Below are 17,181 nucleotides of genomic sequence, written 5' to 3' on the forward strand. Positions count from 1 at the left end.
AAAGATCTAACCTTATATTTATTTAAACAAGTAGATGTGATTTTGTGTGTTGAAAAAGTCAAAGACCAAAACAAAAATCTGGATCAGTTTTAAAGGAGATAGTACTCATGGATCAGAAGTTAGTAGACCCTTCATATATCAATTTAAACAAACAAACATATTGTTGTAACCTAATCAAGTTTATTCAACCTTTAGGCGTGCTGAAGTGACCATTACTTTATGGGGTGATCTGGTCAGATCGATTCCGGATGGCATACTAACACAACATAATGTGATCATTATAGCCACTTCACTGGCTGCAAGGGATTATCAAGGTAATAATACATTTACAGTGTTCGCAATTTGAATTGTTATTGAAAATTAATTACTCTTAAATTCTATTCTAAGCCGATGCACTTTTAATATGTCTTTTGTTGTAGACAAGATTACCCTTTCATCTGTTAGTGGTACAAAGATCTATGTCAACCTAGATATCCATGCTGTCACTGAATACAAGCGCATGTGAGTTTAGCATATTTATCTAACATATTTGCATTCGTTCTTTCATACCGCATTAAAAAAAAGGTTATGAAAATAAAAATAAGTTGATATATAGGACAAAATTGTCACAACATATAACTGTTGTAGATGAACGTAAACTATTTTCGTTTATATAACAAATGAATGTGTTGTAATCAACCACAATAACATTTGGGCCAATTTCCTCTCCCTTTAATTGGTTTGTGTATATGGTTTACTACCATTCCTTGGCTATATATTGTCCTATACACATATCGAGTCATACAGTCATTTTTATTGTTGCCCACTAGCATTGAAGCTGCAAACATATTAGTCGAGCTTGAGGGCCCTGCTGAAAATCTATCTGAAGAAGCACTACTTAGAGACAGGAGAGTTACCATAGGTGAATTGAAGGAAATGGGAAGAGATCAATCATATAAGGTATATGCTAATTTTTTTCTTTCATATATGAATGTGTATACCTTTTGCTCAAAATATACTCCATTCTTTCTTATGTAGGGATCAAGTTATACTTGCAGTGCCATTATAGACAAAGTATACAGTACTAATTGGTACTACAACTGTTGCAAGCGTTGTATGAAAACGATTGCTCAGACTGAACCCAAGACACCCTGTCCAAAATGTAGGGTTGACAACGAAAAAAGGTGAGTTAAATATATGTTTTTTGTTGTTTTATTTCAATCGAGTACAAAATAGGAACTATATGTATATCTACTTCTTGACTATACACATTCTAACATCTAAACAGGTACAAGCTTCGATTTGCTATTAATGATTTCTCGGACATTACCACTTTTGTGGCTTTCAACAAACATGCTGAACACTTGGTTAAGAAGTCAGTTGAAGAATTAGAAATTATCCATAAGGCAAGCTAATTAAAAAACCCCCATGACTTCCGTCTATTTTTAAAATGAAGGTCATTTGTCTAAATTACCCATTCTTATCCAAATAACAGGACCGAGAGCCCAAAGCGGTTCAAACTGAACTAAGGAAACTTGAAGGCCGCTCTTACATTTTCCAAGTGCAAATTGCCGAGTTCAGTGCAAAGGAAGGGTTTGAATCGTTTACCGTTGAGAAAGTTTACCCTAACCAAGCTGTCATCGATTGTCAATTGGATGAGCAGGTAGTTTCATTCGTGTCTTTTTGGTAGGATAACAAATTTGTTTTACTACAATCACATTTAACCATTTTACACAACCTTAGGGAAACCAAGATGCATCTGTGGAGTCAGCTGTTGATGTTGTTGAAGAAGATGATCCATGCAAAGAATTAAACTCCGAGATGCAGCCATCAAAAAAAAATAAAAGAACATAGTTCAAGGTGAATGTACAACACAACACTCTTGGATGTTGTAATTTAAAATTTTATTTATTTTGTTTATTAAAAAAAATCTACATGAAGCATAAAATCAAAAGTCCGTGTGTAACAATGTTTTCACCCTTTCTACATTGCAGGAGACATCCATGGCTTCAGAATCAATACATTGTCATAACTCTACTTCTTTTACTGTGTGTTCTTAACAGGAGGGATTTGGATACTATTTGAGAAGTGTGCCTCTTTATGCCTTTTTTTCGCTGGTGCCTTTGTGTTTCTTTTTTTTTTTCGGCACTATCTGTTTCGTTTTGTGGTTTGGTGCTTCTAGATCTAACTTTGGTTTATTTTTTATATCAGTTATATGTTAATTGTTTTGTTCCATTTTTTTTCCCTTTGTTTTTTTTTCATGTACCATATGCTGCAATTTATCTCTTGCTTTTCCCTTTCGCATACACCAAACATCTATGTATGAATCCTAAGGATTGTAACTACCATACCAGTACAGTAGAAATGAAGGTATATGTGAAACAGATGGAATCTCTTATGCAACTTTCTAATGTAGGCCAGTTTAATTTAAGTGTTCTACTAGGCATGTAATCACGCCGCTATTAAATTGTTCGCGAGTTACGCCTTCACATTAATATCGAATTTATTCCCATTTATACCAGATTTAATTGCTTGCAAACCAGCCGTCTTTCTCTTATGCGCCCATTTCTCTCATCTATAGATTAAATTCTTTTTTGCAACAGGTATAGCTTCATGAAATCGTCACAAAGGTAACCTTTTAATGGGGATTGATTTTTTTTCTTTTTATATGAATTGTTGTTGTTTGTTATTTGACCATCAAATAAAATTAGAATGCTTACTAGCGTACTTTGAGCCGCTAAACGTTAAAGGTAAGAAAGAGTTCATACTTGTGGTGTAGAAAATGGATTAGCAAGGAGTAGGATATATGCATTAACGTCATATTACTTTTTCATAATTTATAAATGATTGGCAAACTTAGTCTAACATTCTCAAGAATGGTAATTTCTTATAGAACAACACTTAACAGATATTTAAAATTATTAGTCTGATATTGATTGGCGTAAATTAATTTGTTCATTGTCTAATAGCCATCGTTGTTTGTCTCGGCTGATACTACAATTTAGGTCAGGTTGCGTACTGCATTTCATATGGTTTGCCTCTCCGTTTTCCGGTGGTTTTATATTCCAGTTTTCTGTTTACCTTTTCTGCAGTTCAGATGGTTTCTCTCTGTAAATCTTTTTTTTTTCTTTTGTTATGAGATGAAGCTGTGAATACTCTTATGTTACTGACAAGGTTGTACTGTTTCACATTGGAAGTTAACAGAAGGTATATAGAGGTTGTGGTTAGGATAATTAGAAACGAGCACGAGAAGTGAACACCTTTCGGACCAGCTTTTGGTGATCAAGAAAATTCTGGGATTAATTTTGATGAGGTTAATGCTTTTGCTGAAATTGATTTAGGCAACCACTTAATCATAATATAATTAGGGATGATGTCAAATCGAAGCCTCTACAACGTCATGCGCTTATTGTATTCTGATTTTCCCTTGGTGGTAGGGATTTGACGGCATGTGCAAGGTATGATTTTGCATAATCAATCTCTTAAGTTAATTACCACAACCTCTATAATATTCAACTATCAGAGTTCGGGTTCAGCTTATTTTTTGGTCCAGTCAAGCTTTTCAATCTAGGTATTATTTGTTTTATCAATTTTGTTCTCACCTATACTACTTTGACTTGCTTACCTTTCTTTTGTGTGCAAGTATCATTATATATTGCACGAGATTTTATTTTTTTCTTTTCTAAATGCATGATTTATGAAGTCGGTACATGCATGGACGGAATTTCAAGGTTCATATGTGTACGTAGGTGTGTATTAGATATTGCGTGTTAATGTGGGTTCAATGGTTTCATATGTTGATGCTATTCAATAACTGATTGGTTTTTAATATTGTTGAATTTAAAAAAAACACCTTTTATCAAGAGTGGTCTCCATGCCGAATAACACATTTTAGCTCACATAAAGGGTTCACATTTAAGATTAGCTTATCAATTTGCAAATCCCCTGAAGGGTTCACAGTTTCAACCGAGTTGTGGGCTTAATATTCCTATGTAGTTTATCTGCTATCGTGGGTTAACTTGGTTTAGAGAGGAGGAGTTCATTTGTTACCCCATTAGGAAAAGGTGTGTCATTCACTTTATTCAACTTGATATCTATGTGATCATCATACTTTCTTTGGCTATCTTGATACCATTTTTTAGTATAATTCTTCCTTCTAGAGCAGTAAATTTATTAAATCAAAATAATTGTTTTGTTAGTAACTTTTTTTTTGGATTATTGTCTTTCTTAAATCCTTAATTTTTAGATGTAATTGTGGTTTGGGGCCCTTACACATGAATTGATTAATGGTTGTTCACTGTTAAAATGTTTCTTCCTTCTCTTTTTTCTTCCTTCCATTGACAATTTGTTTGAACTGAATTTTTGAAAATAGGTTTTTGGCTGTTGTAGTGTGTTTACAATTACTATTCCCTCCAAATGCGAGACCTCATAATGGAGGATAACTTGGAGTGATCTTATGGTGGTCTATTGGTAACGTTACTTGCATAACTTGCTATCACCTTTCAAGGTATAGGTATGGATTCCTTGCTTTTCATGTGAAGTTTGCGATCTCGTTGTAGCTTGTGATGATTAACATGTTTGCAAAGAGTATGCATTATTACAATGATATCCTTCTTCTAGCATATGTAACCGCCTTATATACCGTCCTTTTTCGCTTTGCCATATTAAGGTTTTTAATATTAGGCATTGGGGTTGGCTGTCGATCAACTCTATACATGTCAAACCAGTTGAGAGTAATCACCATATGAGGGTACGTATCATTGGTCCAAGCAGCACAAATTTTATAGGTTTGACAATACTTTTGAATCTATAATTCTTTTCTACCTACAATTATTTGTCAATGTTCATGGTATTAGGGTTTTTATTAATATTTGGTGCTAGGTTTGTTGCCGATCAAAAAAGGAACGAAAGGTGGAGTGATTTGAAATAACAAATTGTTATTGGAAATAAAAGACCATTTGGTTACTAGAATTGCCCATATTTAACTTGAAACTTTAGATTTAGTACTAAATTTTTCTGATGCATCAATGTTGCTTGAAGTTTTGTGGCTGGTGTGTTGTGTGTGGAATCTTTTCAGTGCAATTATGCAGTACATATATGGATTGGACGTTCATGACAAAAGAAAAAACTATCAGTATGTGAACATATAGTTTACCTTCTAACTCTTCCGTGTCTGTATTTTGAGCTTAATACCATGTTGAACTCGATAGCGTTGGTCGTATATTAGTAGTTGACTATAATAAAAACAAATAGTAAACTGAAGCTAGGAGGGACTAGATCAATTGTTGGGGCCTATTTCCCCAAAAAACAAAAGTCTGTCCTGGAATCTTTGTCCCCATTGTGCAAAGAGTCTCATTTGCCGAATGGACAACATATTATGTTCGAGTTATCTATCACTCTTTTTTATTTCTTTGAAAAAAAAGAATTGAGTCAATTGACATTTACCTTGCAGTTCTAAAGTTTTTATGCTTAGATGTTGGGCTAGGGTATTGGCATTGGTTGTTTTTAGCTTTTGCTATCCAACCCTTCTATCGTGAGTTGGCATGAAATGCTTACAGTGTTAACATAGGCAGCCATGGTAGTGTAAAGGGATAGTTCCTTAATCTTTGAGGAACTATCCCTTTACATCTATTATGGTATCCCTTTACACTAAAGTCACTATTATGAATGATTTTTACTGGTTTGAGAAATAGGTTGAAAGGGTTGATTCCTTCTTTTACCTTTTGAACTCCTACTGAGGGCAGAGCGCTTGGACAAGGCCGGACAGAGTGATATTGCTTCGAGATAATATAATCGCTTTTCATGCCTTGTGGCCATTCTTGGCAGAGGACATACCAGGTTTGTGTTTTGGATCGACTTATCTATTGTGCTACCAAATATTCTTTAAAATTACACTGCCATCCTTAGCCAAAGATCGATGTGGGTGTGTCAGGTTTGCCTCCGTGGAGCCAGTTATGGTCTAGACATCACACTTACGGGGAAAAATAACTTATTGCATCGCCCTGATTTGCGAGGAAAATGTTGGTGTCTTATCAATCCGAGTTTTGGGCAGTGTTCCATTTAATGGTACTCCCATAAGTTAGAAAACTCTAATATATTTGTTAGCTTATGAGGTGACATTTGGGCAGTTTTTTGTTACATCAAATGCTTTCATTGTTTCTTTCTCCAGGTTGGTGAGACCCCTTCTAAGGGTGTTATCTGCTGTTGGCCTGGAACAAAAAATACTTAGGCGTTGCCAACATATTAGCTCCTTGATTCATTTGTGTTATTCGAAGTGAACACTCTAGCTGGATATTTTCCAGTGGTCTGAAAACTTTATCAGGTTACAAAGTATTGCATTTTGAAAACAAAAATTCTTCATGCATAGTGATTCACAATCAAAAATTTCCGAGCATATTAATGTGTTTGTCATTTGATATTTAGTTTTAAATTGCAGAGATTTCTAATTAGATACCAACTTGGTGAACATGAATTGGACTGGGGGTCGAGGCAAGTATGCTGTCTACCAACCCTATTATCAAAAATGAGATTGTGTAGGAGATCCTGATGACAATAGTCCAGTCTTGGTTAACGCTGGACCTGCGTGGGGTGCCAAATAGATCAGTTCCGCTTTACTCTTTAACACTCGCACTCTAACCCAGAAATTGACACCACCGACGATTGGAGAGTAAGTGATGTTATAATACTTAATTTGATTGTTACTTGAGACGTTAAATGCCTATACCTGAATTTCTCAAGCAATCTTAAATGACTTTAGTTGACAGACGCGTAGCATACACATGATGTAGCGCAGCCTTGGAGCCCAGCCGTGCACTGCCCCTTCTGAAGTTATCAAGTGATATTGAACAGGAACCAGGCACCAATTACACCTGACCAATGTGTCCAAAGTTTCAGGATCATTTCCTTTCAACGTCTTCCACAAGTCAACTCAATGCTTAGGACTTGACTCCGATAGAGTTATCACCATACGTACTACTGTTAATTGTATCATCTAATTTTGTCATGTCCGAACTGTAATCATTTTTGCAACTGTGCTTGATACTTTACCCAATCAATCAAATTTACTTATTGAATATAATTTACTAATTCTAGCGCTATAGGCAATGCCAGTTATGTTTTTATCAGGTCTGAATTTCCTTCCAATTTTTAAAGGTTAAACAGCATATATGATGTCCAAACACGATGAGATATGTAGATATTAACCTCATTAGATACTAACATAGCATCACAATATGTTGCTACAAAATAAAAATGCGGTACGCTGCGCCAAGAATTCTATTCCACCAAGTATCCTATTAGTATAGGTTCTAAGATGTGTCAGTAATATACAAAGCATATATTATTTTTGTTAGTGTTTTACTTGGAGATTATTCCATGTGAATTCTCCATATTAGTTGATACATTACTAAAGGTCCTCAAATGCAACAACACTACATATAGATCCAACCTTTGTTTCAGAGTTTTTATTTAGTTATGCAGATTGCGAACTAAGGATCCTTACAAGAAATTTCATTAACAGAGTGAGTCGAGATCTGTTAATGTGTTGATAGGTTGGAGGTTACTATCTAAATCCAACTTTTATATGAACTGCAGGTTTCCAAACATTATGGAGTTGCACATATAACTCAACACCACCACTTCTGCCTTGCTAGACTTTGGATTCTTTAGTTACTATACGTTGGACAAACGCACAGAGTCTCACTCTTATTTGTGCGCACTACATGCACAAAGTGTACTACAATTTGTGTACAGCGGAAATATTATGCAACCTTGAAGTTAGGGATGTTAACTCGAGGAGTTTGTAGATGCCTATAGAAGAGAGAAGGTCACTGTTGATGGGATTATTTGACCCGCATGCATATAGTCTAATGTATATTAAACTGGAATATTATGAATTTTTTTTATTATATTATATATCCATTTGCATATGAATATTGCAGTAGTTTATTGTTCATATATCCATATTATCGCTTAAAATTATAGCGATAAAAAAAAGACAGTGGATGTGTACACAAAAGCAACGATTTTGTTTTAACTGATAAATAAATTATGTTGTTTCAAAATTTGCTCCCATACTAAGAGCTAAGAAGATGGTACAGTTACTAGGCAATTACACATATCTTAGATAAGTTGCATGTTAACATTGAACAAACACGTACCAAGACTTTGATATTTTTGACTTCTTGTGGGACCATAACACTATAAGCATTGGAATAGGTATTGTACAAGCAAGGAACAAAGCTTTCTCAATATGAAGCGAAACAGTTAATGGATACTATTAGTCCAATAACATAGTGAGAAATATCGACAGTTGAGCCTTTTGTACTCAAGCTTTTAGATTATTCTTTTATCATTTCTCTTTAATTTTTAATCCGGTAAATCAATCTTCAAAACAGGCTGACGCAGATGGCAATGCATATAAAACAAAACGGATGGACAAGAGCGTCTCAATGCTGCATTCCAATTCCAATACTTTGATCAAGATCATAGTGGGTACGTCATATTAGAACAATTATTTTAGTCCCATAACATAATTATAACAAAAATGACGAACACTCCTTCGCAACAAAAAAAAAGTTGAAACTCCAAAATATGTTAGGTCGTTTAGGAGGCCATGATTTTCTCATTGGTTGTGGAACATTATGCGAAGTGCCAAACAGTATTGACACCAAATAATAACTTAACATAAGAGTTTCACTTATGTCTTCAGCAGCCGTTTGTTTAGCATGTACTCTCTGGAGGAATTTGAAAGTAATTGGGCTGCCAATGGTTGCAAAATGTTACTTATGTAGCTAACATGAGCGTATGAGACGTGGGCGAGATGGTCTTCAGTTGACACTAATAATACATGTTTTGCATCAATATACAAGAGTGAGTGTCGTTAAATTACTTAATTTGATGGTTACTTCGAGACGTGCAATGCCTACACCTGAGTTTCTCCCAAAATCTTAAATGACTTTAGCTAACAGACGTGCAGCAGACAAATGATGCAGCGCATCCTTTGAGTCTAGCCATGCATTGCCCCTTTTGAAGTTATCAACTAATAGTGAAAAGGAACCATATACCATTTACACCAAACCAATGTGTCCAAAGTTTCAGGATCGTATCCTTTTAAATGTCTAACACAAGCCCGATCAAAACTTAGGACTTGACTCCGATCGAATTATCACCATTCGTACTCCTGTTAATTAAATCACCTAATTTTGTCCTGTCCGAACTGTAAACACCTTAACAACTGTGCTTAATACTCTACCCAAACAAGCAAATTTACTTATTAAATATGATTTACTAATGCCATGGTTATGGACAATGCCAATTATGTTTTTATCTGGTCCAAAACATATGATTCTAAATAAACCATTTGGCTTAAAAACAAATATTATTAAATCCCAACTCCTTAAAACATGGTTCCAATTTTGGGCCTTTAATTATGCCTTAACAGTAGCGACCAACGTATCCAGCACTTTCCTTTCAAATGCTTCGTCTCCCACAATATTTACTTCAATTCAGGCAAACCATTTTAAAAACTAAAACCCTCTGAAGCAAATGTTATTACTCTCTCTACATAACTCCTCACTCACCATTATTCCCCACACAACATTAATAGCCGATCAATGCATATGGCTGTTCATCTTATTTCTCTTTTGCGTTGGTTTTACTCCTATAAATACCGTCTATTTTATTATATTTCCTACACATTTACTCTCCTTGCTTCTTGATCCTCTCAAACTCCAAGTGGGCAAACAAAGTAAGTGTGTTATGCTTTTGTATTGTGCTCTCCACGGTCATATTTGAATTTTTCTATTTACTTCATAATAAGTTAACTTCTACTAACTAATTCTTTTGCCTTATTTGGAGATTCTGTTACAGGCCATGGCGTACAACAACGTACCAATTTCATTCAAGAACTTACTCGATGAGGCGTCTCGGATACTAGGAATGCATTTACCTACTTATGGATCAAATTTCGTCGCCGGCCGGTATGAGTCGTGGGTTGAACTACAACCTACGAAAATGAGATTTTTTGAATTGCCCACACTATTTAGGGATGATTCGGAACAAGTGGCGGCAAGGTTAGCCGTTAGCTACTTAAAACAAACATTTGAAGTTGAAATAATTGATTTCAATTTTCATGAACTTCGTGAAACACGTACGCAAGTCCAAACTCTTGGAAACCAATTAACTAACCTACGGAACGAAATAGCCCAAGTTCGCAATAGGAACCTAATACTATAACATCAAGTTCAAAATTTGCAGTACCCACTTGCCAATCCTGAGGTCATAGTTATCAGCGATGATGAGGAGCACGATAATGTTGGCTCGGAATATGAACCCTCTATGGACTTCAACTACGAGACGGCGACCAAGGATTGAAGCTTTTACTGTTTTAGCTGTTTTTTTTTTCCCGTTTCTTATTGTTTTTTTTTTTAAGTTTCCCTAAAACATCAATTAATTACTTCATCCAAATCTTTCTTTGTATCAAAGTGATTTATGGATATGCTTAGTATTGAATTGAGTAGTTCATCAATGTAAATAGTGTTTCGGTCCTCTAAGGCCTATCTATGAAGTATCAATTTTATGCATGTGTTTGTCAAAAAAAAATTAGCTGTTTGCTATTATATTTCCTTTGGCATGCAACTTATAACAATGTTTTACATGCTTTCACCCTTATTCTGTGTTCATGGTTATTAGTGTTGGCTATAAATTCAAGACATAATATGTGTTATATTTTATTTTTTTCCCCGATCGTCCTGTTATATATCTACTTAATAGCCACTTTATGCTCTTAATTCATGTGATGCCCTCGCTACAGGTGTAGTTGCATAAAGTTTGTCGAACTGTATTGAATATGGAGTGTTTGTGTGTGTGTGGGGTGAGGGGGGAAGATTGGATATCATTCAAAAAGCTTAAGCAAAAAAACTTGCAGAATTTCCAATTACAGGAAAATTAGGTGTGATACATCCATATTAGAAACTTACATAGAAAAGCAGGTTGTTTTCTAGACTCAAGACAGTGATATCTATCAACTGCAAAATACCAACTTTGACTCTGCAGACAAGAATTGCACAACAACACCTTCAACATTATTAACAGCACAAGACACAACACAGTCAAGGCTGCCATTTGAGCCTTCTCCATAGCATATAACAGGTCTCACTGCCCAATTCAACTTGGTTTTGTAGAAGGAAGACATTTGGCGGCAAAGGAACCCCTCATTTTAGCAAACCTTCATGTTGTTTGTGGTATGTTAAAGGAATTGCTATTTTCTCTCGGGTCTATACCTACATCTATGTTGTCAAAAAAAATGCATCTGCCTTCATCGTCTCATTCGCTCTCCCTTTGTTAGTTAAACTGTGATAGTGGTATGTCTTAATGTGTTTTGCAAATACTTTGATATTGGTATGTCTGAATGTGTTTAGAAATACTTGCTGAAAGTTGATGAGACGATAGACATTGCTGCAAGTGAACTAGTAGTTGTGATCCTCAAGTTGGGGCAAATGAAATAATTTATAACCATCATATTGAAGAAGATACCACCACTTAATTTGTTTATCTTAATTTAACTGTTTTTTTTAATTCAACTCCATTGGCTTCTGGACTGTCTGGTGACATTATGCAATACTTTTGATCTAGATCCTCATTGGCACAAATTGCTTTTGTTAAACCTTCTTCTGATAATAGTTAAAGGTTTATCATTTTTTTTTCTTCTCCGATCAGTTAGGATTTTTTTTTTCCTGAAATGAGTGTTTTCGCTTTATAGGATCAAAGTTGTTCTGGAACTTAAGGATTTCTATATATATATATATATATATATATATATATATATATATATATATATATATATATATATATATATATATTTTTTTTTTATTATTTTTTTTTTTGATTGGCAAGTTTAGGTTGTTAACGGGGACCCCTACCCCTATTATTAATCATAATAAATTGTGTTTACAATCACTTCCTCACATACTCTCTTCCTATAGCATCATCATGTGCTATTTTGATTACATTTTCTGCTAATGTGCTAATTACAATTTCATGATAACTAACATTTGGGCAATTTGCCGCTATTGCATCTGCTAACATGTTTGTTTTCAGTAGATATGTTCTATAACGAAATATTCCACTCCTCGCTATCATATCATGGATATTCTTTATCCGCCTTCTCGCTCTCCATGGGTATTTCCTCGGTCTTTATAAATGCAACCACATTTTCTGAATCCGTTTGGTTTTTCTATTCTTCCTATATTCTGGCCCATAGCTAACCTGATTCCATGTTCTAATCCTTGTAATTCCACCAAAGCTATATTCTGGAATTCCGATACACCATGCGCTGCTACCACCACTATGCCTTCTTCATCTCGTATTACTGCTCCCCATTGTCCTCTCAATCCTTTCACACTTCCATCTGTGTTTAAGGTGTAATTCCCTGCCACCGCCTTCTTCCATTTGCATTTCAAGCTTGTATGCTCCACCACCTCTACACCGCCTGCTCCATCCTCTTCAAACTTCGCGCCTCCGGGTCCTTCCTCCATTGTTATCTTCATCGCGTGTACCTTCACTTTCACCTCTCTCATTATCGCTTCCACCACTGCCGCTCACTACCGCTTTGTGTTCAAAAATCCTCGAAGTTTCTTTCCGCCAAACCCAATATATGAATCCTGTAAATATCGGGTTGAGCATCTTGCTTTCCCCCTTCCCCTTACTGCTCAAGATCCAATTTAATTCTTCCCGCCAAGTTTGCTCTCTTGTCTTGTGATAGGTCGCTCTCATCAACAATCCCTCCCATACCACTTTTCAAGATATCCGCAGACAGAAGAAGAGGTGCTCTTTCTTTTCGACTCAAGATTACACAATACACACGACTCGGATTCGACTACATCCCATTCTTTTAACCTCGCAGAATGTCTTTAACCCATTTTTCAAGATTACCAGCCAACTTATAAATGAGTACCTTGGTATTCGATTAGTGAACCACACCAACCCCGACCGGTTACTCTTTTGCTTTTTGTGTCCGAGTCCCTCATATGTGTCTTTCATGGTGTAATTTCCTTCCCACCGCCGCAGTCCAAACTATCTCATCATTCCCTTATGCACCTTGACTTCTCTCTCTATGTCTTGTACTAATTTCGCATACACCGCACCTCGAACCTTTGTGGAATCGCCACGCCCATCTTCTATTAGACATGCAACCTTACTATTCTTGTGGCATTTCGTGTATAAAGAGCATTAGGAAACTTATCTTTCAATATGCCCCGAGGATGCCATGGATCACTCCATAGCCTTGTTTCTTCCCCATCCCCAATCAAATGCAAGATTGCCATCCCTTTTCGCTTCTCGACCTTTCCTTTAAGATGTTTCTCCAACTCCATGAACAATCGTTTGGAATTTTAATATCCCATATATTCCTCCCTTTAATCTTATTCTTCTCGTATCCATCTCACCCACGGTGTATTCTTCTTACTTATTACATTCCGGAGATGCATTATGTTTCTTTGTGATGATTCGTAGTTTCCAAACATCTTATCCCAAGCCCTCCCTCACTATATGGTAAACATGAATCCTTCCGGTGATCAAAGCATGAGATGTGTCCCCATCATCCCCTGTCCATAGAAAGTTTCTACATAATCTATTGATTTCATCTATTGCCCTTTGAGGCAAGACAAACGATGATAACCAATACACGCTCAAGTTATTGAGCACCGCTTTCAACAATTGCAATCTCCCCGCATAAGACAAGAATTTACTCCTCCATCCTTGAATTCTATTTGTTACCTTTGTGATGAGAGGCATACAATCTGTAAATGTGAGTCTTGTGGTGATTAGCGGCATTCCCAAGTACTTCATTGGCAAAGACCCTTCAGAGAATTGTAATGTCCGTGTTGCTTCCTCAATGTTTCTTTCATCCATTCCGTAAAGAATACTTGGCTTTTTCGTACATTTACTTCTAAGCCCGAAAGCACCTTTTAAAAACCTCAAGTGTGGCCTTCAGTGTGTTTGCTGTTCCCAAATCTCCATGCATGAATGCTATCAAGTCATCTGCAAAGGATAAATGGGTTATCATAGGATCATGACATTTATAATGAAGTTTGTAATCTCCCCTAACCACACTTTGCATCATAAGTTCTGAGAACAACTCCATGACCATAACAAATAAATATGGTGACATTGGATCCCCTTGCCTTATTCCTCTCTTGCCTAAAAAATATCCATAAGGCGCTCCATTCAGCATTATAGAGAAGTACGGTGTCTGAATACATGCCATAACCCATCCAATGAATCTAGCTGGGAATCCAAACCTTGTCAATGCAAACTCGACTGTTTCCCATCTCACTGAATCATATGCCTTTTTCAGATCAATCTTTGCTGCCATTCTCGAAGGTTCCTCATCTCTATGATAATTATGTAATAACTCATGAGACAATAAAATATTATCTTGGATGCTCCTTCCTGAGATGAACGCTGATTGATTTGGAGATACTACATTATGCATAATATTCCTCATTCTGCTAGTCATGACCTTAGTAATGCTTTTATACATCACACTACAGCATGATATTGGTCTATAATCACTCAGCGATGAAGGACTCAAATTCTTAGGGATAAGAGTTACACAAGTCGAGTTTACCTCCTTTAATAGCATTCCAGAATTGAAAAAGTTCTTAATGGCCTTCACAAAATCATCTCCTATTATTCTCCATGCAGATTTGAAGAAGTGTGATCCAAATCCATCTCCCCCTGGTGCTTTATCACTATCAATTCCAGCCAGCGCCTCCACTATCTCATCTCTTGTTACATCTCTCTCCAGCTCCCCTTTTAATTCTGCGTTTAATACATATCTGGGCTGTATTTCATCAAACATATCGAAATCTGGTCTTGTAAGGTTTCTTGGACTATACAGCTCCCTATAATATTCTACACATTCTCTCCCAATCTCATCCACCTCTTCAATCATATTCCCACTTCCATCTTTAAGGCATGTTATCTTATTCGTCATTCTTCTTGCCTGCATAGACTTGAAGAAATATGTTGTGTTGTTATCCCCTAGCACTATCACTTGATCTCTTGAGTTCTGTTTCTTCATAGATTCATCATTCAAAGAAGCTCTAACATATCCTGTTATAGCCTCTTTTTCCTCTTGCATCAGTGTTACCTCCATTAGTTGTTGTTGTAACTTGGTATGTACCTCATCTAGTCTTTTTTTCTCTTTCTCTAACCGAACCTCTACTTTCCCCACTCTTTCCTTGTTCCATTCTATCAAAGCTAGCTTCACATACTTTAACTTCCTCATGAATACATACATTGGATTCCCAACCACCGGAGTTTCCCATGCTTTCTGTATCAATTCCATGTACCCTTCCTCGTTAGACCAGAAATTAAAGTATCTGAATGTTCTTTTCTTCTTATGCCTTTGAACAACTGAGTACACCACCATGGCTGAATGGTCTGATGTTGCTCCCGGATTTAAGAACCCTGCCTCCATATCATTATTCTCATCAACCCATTCTGAATTCACCATAACCCTATCAAGTTTACACCATACTCTGTCTTCTTGTTTGTTACTCCATGTGAGAAAATTACCACTGTATCTCAAATCTACCAGCCCAGCTGTATTCGTGCACTCTAACAGATCTACAAAATTCTGCGGTCTCACTGGTAATCCCCCCACCTTCTCTTGTGAATTCAAGATGGAGTTGTAGTCTCCCATTACCAGCCATGGCACCTGTATACTATTTAACATACTTATTATATCATTCCATGTTTCTCTCCTCCTCCTATAATCTGTACTCGCATATATGATGGTAACCACACATGTTTTCCCATTATTCAAAGCTAACTCCAAGCTTATATACTGTACCTTCCTTATTATATTAATAATAGCACACATCGTTGGGTCTAAGCATACCAAAATCTTTCCTGCTTCACTCAACTCATAGTTATGAATCACTTCCCAACCAGCACATACTCTATCAGTGATCAGTCCCATGTTTTTCTCCTGAACTCTTGTGTCCAGCAGCCCTATCAAACTTATCTCATACTTTCTTATTAATTCTTTCACCTCCATCTGTTTAAAAACCATATTTAACCCCCTCACGTTCCAAGCAGCTGTATTAATCATTTACTTCGATTGGATGTGACTGTATTGTACCTTTATTGGTCCTTCATTCCTGTTTTTCGTACCCCTCCTGATGTAGTTGGTACTATCTTACTTGATGTGGTAAGAGTTGCAATCCTACTCTCCTTTACTTGCAATGGTTTCACATTCAGAGCCAGCTCCTTGCTTTCACCTATTTTTTCCATTCCTTCTGTTGTATCTTTTTTATTCAGCTCACTTCCCTTTTCACAGTCTGTACCCTCTGTAACTTCAGGCATATTGTGGTCTGCTCTTGCTCTAACTGTGTGTCTTCGTGATGGGGACCTCCACCCTTCCTTTCTATTCTCTTCCTCTACTTCTCTTTCACCTCCTATCCCTTCTTCTTCCTGCTCTGTCTTTTCTTCTTGAGCATCAGTATTCTGTGTCTCACTCTCTCGTTCTTTGTCTTTCACCCCCTCTCCCTTTTTCAGCCAAATCTTTTGTTGCCCTCTCGTTTCTCCTTTTCGCCGCCGCACTTTGAATCATTGTGTCCAAACACTTTGCAGTGTTTGCATATTGGTGGTTTCCAATTGTATTCTATTGGAATGGTCATCGCTTTCATTTCATCTATCACCAGTGGTACTTCCGATTGGAACTTGCAGTCCACATCGACTTCAACACAGATTCTTGCATAAGTGGTTCTGGTCATCTCCTCCGTTGGTTTATCAAGTAAACATCGGTATTCCTATTGGCGCTTTGCAACCTCGACCGAACCCCCTTGAATCCCACATCTCCAATGGGAAATTTTTCATAATAATCCATATCGGAATCGTCTTAAGTTCCTTCGCTTCTGCCTCTACGAATAGTTTCCAAGGCCTTACGACGAACAACTGACTTGCAATATGGAAGCTTCCTATGTCCAGAACTGTTTCTCGATCTTCTTCTGATTCAAATTCAAATGTGAACATTGAATCTCCATAAGTTTTCATTGTAAACTTATGCTTCAGACGCCATGACCGAGTCACCACATCTTTCACAAACATAAACCCTGGTTTCTTCCCAACGAAACTTCCCACCACCAGTTTATCGTACTTCTTAATAACATGCTCAAACTGGCTTGACTTTAC

This window comes from Coptis chinensis, chromosome 3, assembly GCF_015680905.1.
Source record: "Coptis chinensis isolate HL-2020 chromosome 3, ASM1568090v1, whole genome shotgun sequence".
In the NCBI taxonomy this organism is placed as follows: domain Eukaryota; kingdom Viridiplantae; phylum Streptophyta; class Magnoliopsida; order Ranunculales; family Ranunculaceae; genus Coptis; species Coptis chinensis.